General features: G+C 38.5%; 1 non-coding gene across 1 annotated transcript; it reads right to left on the bottom strand.

Annotated features, from left to right (window-relative positions):
- Positions 1 to 2,053: 2,053 nt before the first annotated feature.
- LOC114677225 (small nucleolar RNA SNORA67) lies at positions 2,054 to 2,192 on the bottom strand. The gene has a single exon (XR_003728516.2). It is a non-coding gene; the product is annotated as a small nucleolar RNA SNORA67 (small nucleolar RNA).
- Between the last annotated feature and the right edge of the window lie 9,167 nt (positions 2,193 to 11,359).

Below are 11,359 nucleotides of genomic sequence, written 5' to 3'. Positions count from 1 at the left end.
GAACTCAGTCTTCATTATTTGCCTGCAAATCATACAATAAAATAAATCTGACACACATGGCCAAATGTTCTTACTCAATTAATCTGGAAATATGTTATTCATCTGCTGTGGCCTGCCATTGCAGCTGACAGTTTTGCTTCTCTTCCGCTCTGTTGAGGGTTTCTGGCAAGCGGCTCTGCCAAGGGCTTGAAAACCTGAACACAAAGTAATGGTTTTGAATCCGGAGGAGAGGTGAACCACGTTACCACCTGTAGTTTTCTTTCTAAATCGCCCCTTCATTTCCGTGAGATTTGGAGACTTCCACTGAGTCAGTATGAAAAATACTTTACGTTATGCTGTCAGGAAATAATGCCTGCTTATAAGGCTTTAGATAAAGTTAATAGTCACAAGGCTTCAATGAAGGAAACATCCCCAAACTGGAGATAAAGCTGTGTTCCAACTTGTCACATAGTCTCTTCATGTCTTATTCAGTGTCATTCTTCCAGAATTAAGAGGTAATTATGCTCTTCATGATCCTAGACTCTTTTTCTTTTCTTGATGTCGAGAAACAACAGGGATCTGAATTTAATTGGTCTATTTTTACCTGATTTATTGACATAAATTTGTTTTTTTAATAGTAGGAGTTATGGGTTTTTTTCACCTTAGAAAATAACCCTGGTGAACAATAGACACTGTGGACTACTAGAGAGTCTAGAGGAGGTGGGTTAAAAAACTACCTATTGGATACTATGCTCACTACCTGTGTTACAGGATTCATACTCCAAACCTCAGCATTACAAAATGTTCCCATGTAACAAATCTGCAATATACTCCCTGTATCTACAATAAACATTGAAATAAAAAATATAACCCTAATGTGGACTCTTATGCTTTGGATGACAGAACCTGTTTTGCTTCCTTAAAAAGGAGCTGAAATTCAGTAGGCTGCTGGGTTCCTTAAAGGTGATAAATAAAATACACGCAGACAATTTTCTCCAGAACAGTTATCACCCAATGAACAGGTAATTTAGTGATGACATTAATCCAGTGGACTTGTTTTTGGTGTGTGTGTGGAGAGAAAACAATTTTTAATACTCTAAATTTGTGTTTTTTGGGAACAGGATTAGGGTGGTTGATGATAGTCCTTGTGTGTGTGTGTGTGTGTGTGTGTGTATGTGTATGTGCGTGTGTGTCCTTGAAGGCAGTAGACAGTTCTGAGGATCCTAGGGAATAAAAGAAGGAATAGGTAGTTTTCTTTTTTTTCTTTTTTTTTTCAGCTTCCAAGTCATTTTATTCAGAATTTTTTGTTTGTTTCCTGAATCAATAGATACTATAGAAAACAATGTAAAAAATGGCTACTATTTTCTCTCCCCAGCTTCCCCCCACCTGGGGACAATCCTCTAGGGAAACTCACTCTGGGGTTTTAGGGGTTCTCCCTCTAGATTTGGTCCAGCAAGTGAGGCTGAGTTACATAGTCCCTTGAATCACTTTCAAAGGAGCTCAGCTGAGGTGAAGAGAGCCTCTGGGATCTGGAGGTTACTAGGTTAGGGAAATGGGTTAGGGTTTTTTGGGAGAAAAGCCAGCACCTGGGGCCTACCCCAACGAAAAGGGTATCTAAAATGTTCACGGTTCCTTCTTTTGCTTCAAAAAGTGACATTTATTCAAAGAAAAAAAGACAAGATGTCCATCCCTTGGCTCCCTTCCCTCGTGCCTCCTGCTGCTCCTCAGCCCCCCAACATTGAACGCTGGCTGGGGCTAGGTAGCAGGACAGCCCCTCAGATGAAGTCAACAACATTAAGGGGAATTTCCTCAATGGAGGTGTTGTAGAAGGTCTCTGTGTCTCAAAGGGTCCTCTTATCTTCTTCTGTCACCATGTTGATAGCCACACCCTTATGGCCAAACCATCCACTTCAACCAATTCTGTGGATATAGTTTTCCCTGTTGGTCGGAAGGTCATAGTTGATGACTAAAGAAACCTGCTGCACATCAATGCCTCTGGCCTACGTCAAGAAAGATGACTCTTCAGCATGTACATCAGAGGACAGTCTATCCTAAAGGGAAGACACTTAGGTATCCATGTAGGCAGCCAAGGAAGGCAGAGGAAATAAGCATCCCTGTTCCTCAAAGACCTTAGGCATGCCAGATTATATTCCAAGTTGCTACTTTCCTGAGAGGGGCACTGTATGTCCCCTTGGAGAGGGAATCGCCTGGATAGGAATATGTGTTTTAAAGCAAGAAAGAATGAAATCAGTTAGGTGAATCCTCCAGGCATTTATCAAATGATTTTAAAAGTCAATCTTCTCTTTTTGGAGTCCCTGCATTAAACACTTCATTGTCAGGCAAGGGCATGAAGGCCATGGGAATCCCGTGTTGGGTGGACCCAGTTTCTAATGGCCTGCATTTGCATATCAAAGGTTGCCTACCTGACTCTCGACATATCTCCACACATATCTCCATGTGTGTAGAACATCCAGGGCGCCCTACATTTGCATATTAAAAGGCTAGAGTGGGAGAACCAGCTTTTTCGTGGCTATGTCAATGACATGCCTGATCAAACCAACCCCCTGAGCCCTATGCAAATCAGACATTGCCTCCTCCAGCCTCTGCATATATACCTAGCTGGTATCTGTGGCAGGTGAGGACTTCCTCTTTTGGTTCTGGAGCCCCTCTCCCTCTCTGTACAGGGAAGCTTCTTCCTTCTGTCTTCTGCCTTCCTTCTTGCCTATTAAACTCTCCTCTCCTTAAAACCAAAAAAATAAAAAATAAATAAATAAACACTTTATTGTCTTCAAGTCATCAATCATTTCTCAATTCAAATGCTAATTACTTTTCAAACAGACCCTCTCTGGAAGAGTTAACTCTGCCGCTATTATGATTATGAGAGAATTCATGGTTCTGTTTCATGGGTACAGGCAAATAGAAGACACATTAATGTACCAGCATACAAGTTATTTTCTACTCCTAAGGGCTCTAGGAAGAAATAGAAGGAATATGAGGCACATCTCTTTCTTTGTTAATGATTTTACACAGCGTCTGTCACATTGCAAGAACTCAATAGTTTATATCTTGAACAGATGAGCATGCAAACAAACATGAATTTGGTCTCCATTAGAAATACTGCAATGGTTACCAAGGGCCACTAGAAACAAAAGGTACTTTTACTGATTACTTAAGCCATTTATTTCTCTTAAAATGAAATTTTACATAATTTACTTCAGGTACCATATGAAAAGGGAATTTTAAAATTGTCTTATTTAACCCTGTTATTCACCCCAAACAGGACAACTTAGCTCACACTAATGTATGTTTGTCCCCCAATAAGTTTTTTCTTTTTCTTTTTTTTTTTTAGACAGTCTCAATCTGTTATCCAGACTGGAGTGCAGTGGCACGATCTCAGCTCACTGCAGCCTCCCCCTCCTGGGTTCAAATGATTCTCCTGCCTCAGCCTCCCAAGTAGCTGGGACTACAGGCGCGTGTCACCACGCCTGCCTAATTTTTGTATTTTTGGTAGAGATGGGGTTTCACCATGTTGGCCAGGCTGGTCTTGAACTCCTGGCCTCAAGTGATCTGCCCCCTACCCACAACCCTTGGGCTCCCAAAGTGCTGGGATTGCAGGTGTGAGCCACAGCACCCGGCCAATAATAGGTTTGTGTAAGATCAGATGAACTTAAGATTGCTGTAATTCTAGGCTATTTCTAGACTGTTGCTTAAGTAGATAGATGGGTAGTTTCCCTGGTTAGGTGCTAGAATGCTTGCTGTGGGCACATTTTAACTCAATATTTGGAGGAAAATATGACAGTAAACACATATCCTGACAGCCAAGAGAGCTGGTACTGACAGGAATAAATGTTCTAAAACTTCTAAATTCTAGACTGCTACTTTTATATCTTTATCTCTCCATACATTTCTCTCCCCTTGAATGGGTCTCTTTATCATTCTTTTTAAAGTTAAACATCTACTCTCTATTTGTTTGTAGGCATTTAGATTGTTTATCTTTCTAAATCAACTGACCTATTTCCTCACATGGTAGATACTTCTAAGAGCTAGAGAAACAGATGACTTGGCAAAATTTGAGATTGGGATTTTCAAAAGGTTTGCCAGATCAATGTTCCAGGTCAATTTTAACTCCTTATCTTGCTGAACTTGGGCCTGTTGCCATTCTTCTTAGAGGGAGAGGAACTAATGTGTAGTGCTTAAATTCATAGACTCAGTGCTCGAGTTTGAATCCTAGGCACTTTCTAGCTGTGTGAGCTTAGGCAAGTAACTTAACTTTTCTGTGACTTTTAAGTTTCTAAACACAGTTTTGTAAAATGGAGTTCATAATAGTACCCATATCAGTGGATAGAAGATTGTATTAAATGGGTCAATTTTGTAATACTTTTAGAACAGTCTCTGGCATACAGTAAGCACTCAAAAAGTGTTAGCTACTTTTTATTGTCCTGTGTCTGTATCCCTGTAGCCTTAAGGGAAAATGTGCTCCCTGTGGCAGCCAGGACTCCCTCTCATGGCGTTGTAAGTTTCTAGCAGGGCAGGAGAGAAGGGGATCCTAAACACACACTTGCTTGGGTGTACGTTGAGGTGAGGAAACTAGTGGACATTTTCACTTTTTTTATTTTCCCATTCCCATAGTGATGACTAGCAAATTTCTAGGAAAATTAAAAATAATTTTTCATCAGTACAATTTGATATTTGTATTTGGTCTAATCCATTTTTAAAAATGGCTGAAAGGAAGATAATGCACAACAGATAGAGTTTTACTTTTCTCACAACCTAGGGAATCTAGAGTATTGGTTCAGTGGCTCAGGGGTGTCAGCACTTTGACTCTGAGATTCTTGTGGCCTTTTCCTCATGTTTGTTACCTCTTTGTCTGTTTCCTTCTGCCTGGGAAAACAAAAGCTTACCCAGAACTACCCTTCGTACCTCCCTCCCTCCCCTCATAACCAAGAACTTTCTGCTAAAGATGTCATTGGATAGAAATGGGGCACCTGCAAGCCCCAACTGCAAGGGAGTTTGGGAGAGTGGCGAATAGAGGAGTCAGAATTGGTCTAAACAGATCATGCTGTTTTGCTTGGAACTGGGTACTGACTCTGAGCATTCTTAGGCATCTGTTTTCAAATAAAGTATGGGGAGGGATGGGCATTAGCCAGAGCATTAGCAATGTCTTCTATAGTGGCTTTCATACTGGTTAATCTTGCCTATCTCAGTGGTAAACACTTTTACTTGAATTATCTTCATTATTAATAAACAATAGTATAAATAGGTACCACTTTTTTACAGTGCAGAAAAATGAGGCAGCTAATAGGTGGTGAAGATGAGATTCAGGCTAAGGCCATCTGATGTCACGCTAGTGCTACCCCCGACCTGTCCGTGCAATTATATTAGAGCTAGAGGCAAAGTGATTACCTGACCCCTCCTTTGAGAAAATGAAATGTGATTTGTCAGGCTATTACTAGAGAGAAGACTCTCTGGAGTCTTCTATATGAGAATCCTGAACATTGAACTACGTGTCATAGCAAGTGACCCAGAATCTCTGAGAAGCACAGCCTCCCTTCTGAGCCCCTAGGTACCTTCCTCTCTGTCCTCATTTGAGGAACTCTATTTTGATCTCTTTTATCCTTCTGCCTGGGATCTCTTCCTCTGTCAATTTATGGCAAGTTCCAGTAAAATGTAACTTCTACAGTGTGGATGACCCTGTACATTCTTTGACTTGTGACAATTACCCTTATGTAATGAAATCTTTTCGAGAAACCCATACAATCAGCATGCCTCTTTTTGGTGTAGGGAGGAGCACAAGGTTCACCAAGGATGCGGTCACGTATTTACCACTCTGATTGCACTTACACCTGGTTTGAGACCTAATTATGCCATCAGTTCTGGCCCAGATGTCTGGCTGTGCAGCTGCAGGGAGAGTTGGTGCTGGGCTCACTTACAGAGAATTTAGTGGAACTCTCACAGAGAATATCAAGGAGTTCCTTGTTTAGGCTAGAGAAATGCTAGGGCTTCTGTTTTATTACCACTCTTTTTTTTGGCAGCGGCAGGCCTGGGTATACATCGGGGTAAGCATGGTAAAGTATGATGCTCTAGCATCTGGCAGTTTGTACTGGGGAAGAAGATGCTTTTCCTTGTAATGTCTCCCGTCCTCCACCAAAAATTTCTAACAGTGGTTTTTCTCCTTTCCAATCTTCAGCACAGAAGTGAAAAGCCATTCTGTATATCGGACAAGTTATTAACACTTCAATGTAAGGATTATCTGGTCTACTCATTAATTCTCAGAATCTGGGAAAGTGTCAGGGCAGCTATGGAGACCTTAGTACCTACCTCTATAGCAGGGGGGTCAGCAAAGTTTTCCTGTAAAGGGCCAGATAGTAACCTCTGCCTCTTGGGTTCCAGCAATTTTCTTGCCTCAGTCTCCTGAGTAGCTGAGATTAGAGGCATATGCCACCAAAATCAGCTAATTTTTGTAAGTTTAGTAGAGACGTGGTTTTGCCATGTTGGCCAGGCTGGTCTGGAACTCCTGGCTTCAAGTAATCCGCCCACCTCAGCCTCCCAAAGTGATGAAATTACAGGTGTAAGCCACCGTGCCCAGCCAACAAGCATTGCTGAACATCTACTATATTTTAGGCACAGTGCTAAGTGCCTTCACAAATTGTTTCTGATTTATTCTTCATCTCATGAAAATTCTTATATACAATGCTATTTTGTGAAGAATTAAAATGAAATTGAATGCCCTCATCATGCAAATGATTATTATTCTGTTACAGAAGATACTTCAAGACCATATTGTGGAAAATAAAAGATTTTAACCTTATATTTATGTTCAGAGTCTTGGCCTAACAAATTGATGGCATGTTTGCCAGTTTAAGCTCCCAATCATTCTTACTGGAAACCCCATACCAATAGTTTCTTTGGAAATGTCCTTGTTTGTTTGTGTGATGGGCATGTGGGGGTGGGGATAGTAATTTAGAATGAGAGATAAAGCAAGACCTCACTGACAGGTGATATTTCATCAGAGATTTAAATGATAGGAAGGTACAAGTTGGAAGATTTTGGAGCAGAGATTTCTAGGAACAGTGACAGTAAGGGCACTACCTCAGAAGTTAGCTCCTTTGTTAGAAGAAGGAAAGGTGATCAGAGGGATCTAAAGCATAATGTAGCAGGAGGACACCAAGAGGTAAATTCTGGAGATAGCTAATGGTCGGTTAGATTATGAAATAAGGCATGTTAAACACTTAACACAGACCCAAGAAGGTACTAACATTAGCACATAATAAACAAAATTACATCACTGAGTTTGAAGAGTCAGAACTGTTTTCTTATGGTTGAGTTGAAGGTTAGGAATTAGCCAAATGGACATGCATCTAATTGAAATAGAAAACAGGTTTATAGAATTATGTCTCAAGTTTCCCTCAAGGTATCACAGACAAAATAATTTGGGATCAAAGGCCTCATAATAAGCCCAGCAAGGGCACATGGCTGTCCATAACCCGTTGACCATGGGTGGGTTGGATCTCTTTTGGTCTTCTATAGGGATTTTTAAAAAAATCTCAAAATGCTGATAAATTAAAGGGTTTGATTACCAAGAAATACTAGCATTTCGAATCATAGAATATGTAGAGCTAAGATATCTGACATATAAGCAATTTGCTCTGAACAGAAATAAAGAAAACTTGTAAGAACTTAGTAGGACAAGAACAAAACAAATCAAAACAAATTAACCGAGCTATTAAATCTACAGAGCCCCAAAGAAGCTGTATGTTCAATGTAATCTGCAGTCTAGTTGTTTGACTGCTGGAGCCTGGCACAGCAACTAAGGTTTTGAGTCACAATTTGTGAAGGTGCTACAACAGTAGGGTTTTAAATTTCAATAAATGAAGGCAAAAACAGGATTCCATTAATATGACACGTTTGCTTTGCTAGAAATGTGTGGAAATATATCTGTGAACAGGAAGTAGCAAAGTAGTCTTTTCCATGGAAAACATGAAAACCATTTTGAACACATTTACTTATGATAGAAAAGTGGAAATGACAATTGCTGCTGCAAATGCAGGCACAATTGACAAAATGTAGACAGAACATTATCCTGATGAACCTGTGCAATGCATCAATCCATCATACAGGCCATTTGCATGAGGTCTCTGCCCAGATTTTGAGCACTGGCACAAAGTTTATGTGAGATCACCATCAAATGCATTTCACATGATGTAGTAGTAAGAATATTAATGAGGATTGTGCAGTTATGAATTTGCATAAGCACAGCAAATGAAAACACTTTTAGTGCAAATAGGTTTAGTTCATTATGGGCATCAATATTATTAGAAATAAACTTTACACAGTATAAATTTGCTCTTATAAAATATTTACTTATGAAAAATTTGTATTGCTACTGGTAACAGTGGCTTAGTAGTATATAATATAGATAATTCTTCTAATACATAGAAGATCTTAACAAACTAAACAAGAAAGACTTTCTTATGGTTACTTAAGGAAAGAAATAACAGCAAATATATATTTGCCAAGAACTTTGGTTGAATCTAAAGCATAAGAATGACCAGGTTTTAAGTGTGTCATGAGGTTTTAGCTGGTTTTTATATCTGATTCATCACAACCATTCTGTTTTACTTTTAACCGTAATAGCAGTTTCTCAATTACACTAAGAAGAACATAAAAGTGGTGAGGACAAGGGTTACCAGGGCAGTGACACATACTTGGGGTGTGGGTATGGGGAGAGGTGTGGCATTCATTTTCCATCTCTATTATATCCTTTTATTTCAGAGATACAATTAGAAATAAAAAATAAACCACTATAGTTACTTCAAGCACAAATGATGACTATGGCCAAGGGTATAAAATGATTTAATTGCATAAATATTATCATTCTTTCTCTAGTAGAAATACTTTCACTGTACCTGCTTTGCTTTAAAATTTCTTGGAAGTTTTAAAATAAAACAAACAAAAAGCTTCCCTCTATTGACAGTAAGTGGTTGAATTTTACTTCAGTTTTGCTTCTTCTATGAAGTGTATCTTAGTTCTTTGCAGCTGACTGTCCCCTCTTCCCTAGATGATATAGCTTCAAAGGCCCACTTCTGGCATTGTAATATTGGTCAGCTTTGCTGACCTCCCATCAGATAAACTTGACCTTTTCAATCTCAAGGGGTAAGCCTAGTTCTCATGTACCTCTGATTCCCACAGGCAAGCTAGGGCTGAAAAATTATTTTTTGCCATGTGGCAAAATGAAGTCATCAGTAGAAATATATTATAATCTTTTTTAAAAGTTGGCTTATTTGAGTATAAAAATAACTTGATTTTAGAAAACGCACTCTTCCTTTTCACAATTTTGGTTCGTTCTTTTAGCATGATTTACATAAAACTAGAAGCATTAGGGTTGAAGATACCCCTTGATAAATGAATTATGACTAAAATATCTGTCCAAGAAGAGCAAAGGTAGCTTGAAATCCATCCATTTATAATATTTTACTTTCTGCTAAAGGAGAATTCTTCCAGGAATACCATATGAGATAAAGAGTGGGAAGAAAGCCTTCCCACGGACTGTAGAGCAATCATTTTTTATGGTAACCAGTTCATGTCCTATCCTATTTCTGTAATCATTTTTGACAAACTAGAGCAAATTCTTTCACTTTTTGGACACCAGAGAAATTTGATGCCCCAAATATTGATTTTCTAATGTAATTGCAATTTCATCTGAAGGAATTACAAACAAATGGGAGTAATAGTCATATGTACATAAATTCAAATATGCATCAGTTAAAAGAATTGGTGATTCCTATGTGCATACACACACAAATATTCTTTTTGGATGACCTGAAATTATTCTAATGGTTTTAGTTTTCTTCTTTGGAAAGATCATCAATTATTTAAGCTTGGAATGCAGCCCTCCAGGGAACAATGTAATCTATAAGTGGCTGAGATTTTCAATTGTATCTAGTAATTTCTCAAATATTCACTTCACTTAGCATTAGTGTTTACTGATAATTTTTATAATATCCAGGTTACTATGTCGACTTTTTTGATCACTTTAAAAAATATAATGACTGATCACTCACCAATTTGCAGAGCTTTTTAATAATCTTTAAATATGCACTTCTAAATGCCCTTGGCCGGTTTGAATGTCTGTGTGTGTGTATGTGTGTGTGTGTGTGTGTATGTGTGAAGTTCTTTCTAAATATCCACAATACAAGGATAAAGCATTTAAAAGTGGCTTAAATGCACAAACTGTTCAGTTTAAACCTACGTAAATCAAGTTGGGTTCAATTATGTTTATTCCATCTGTTTTTATCATCTGCTGTTACAATAATTTATCATTTCTACATGGTATTAAAATGTAAATGAATCAAGAGAGGAAACATCTGTGGACTGTTAGTTAATAAAACTACACTCAGAAAGTAAGCTAAGTCATAATAATTAATTAAATTTCACTGCCCATATATGCTTGTAATTATATATTTAGTGTGCATTTGCATAATCACATAATGGGATCTATATGATTCATGCTCTGCTGAGCATAATCTGGATGCACAAATCATCAATTCAAAACTGGAGCAGCATATAAAGACATCACAGAGACTTTTTTTTTTTTTTCAGGAAATGATGTATAGGAAGTAAATAAGGAATATTTAAAAACGTAAGTTACACATTCTTATGTTTAGCAGAGTAATGATGGAAAAGACAATTTAAGTAACAGATAAGCCTTGGCTTTTTTTTTTTTAAATTTTGTTTTTAAAAGTACAATGCTCTTTCTCTCTTGCCAGTAGTGTATTTAGTAACTTTTGATCAGGGAAAGGTTTACTCTTTCAGAGAGGTGGTGTGAGCAGGTTAGATTAGGTATTGTTTTGGGCCGTGTTATATGTAAAGAGTCTCTCACTCATGAGAATTTTTTACTGAATCACCTTCCAATTATTCTAACCTCACAATCAATTAATTAAAAATGGAGCCTAGATAGTTGTTTTAGGACCGTATCCTGGGGCAAAATTGTGCATACTGGCCTTAAACACTAAAATATATGCAACTTAGGACATTTGCTGAAGGTGACGGGACAATTTTTAGGAGTGACACAGCAGGCAGCAGAGCTCTAGACAAAATCTATTCTAGGCAGTGTCCACCTCCACCTCTTCAAAACATAGTCCTCTCCAGCTGCCCTCTGATTAGCTGATCAGAATAACTCTCAGCAAGTTGTGAATGACAGACTCCACTTTCTCAGGCATATTTGCACATTGAAAAAGAAGTTTGTAATTCAGATAACTTTTGAAAATGCCAATTTGTTGAAACCAGTTTCCTACCTGGTGCCCTTTTCTTGTTCATCAGGGCCTCAAGTTCAAGTGTAAACTCCCAATGCATTTAGCACTGCTTGGCAGGCTCACCATCG

The sequence above is a fragment of the Macaca mulatta genome, chromosome 3, assembly GCF_049350105.2.
Source record: "Macaca mulatta isolate MMU2019108-1 chromosome 3, T2T-MMU8v2.0, whole genome shotgun sequence".
In the NCBI taxonomy this organism is placed as follows: domain Eukaryota; kingdom Metazoa; phylum Chordata; class Mammalia; order Primates; family Cercopithecidae; genus Macaca; species Macaca mulatta.
The sequence above is the reverse complement of the archived record's forward strand: the minus strand, read 5'-3'. Positions and strand labels throughout refer to the sequence as shown.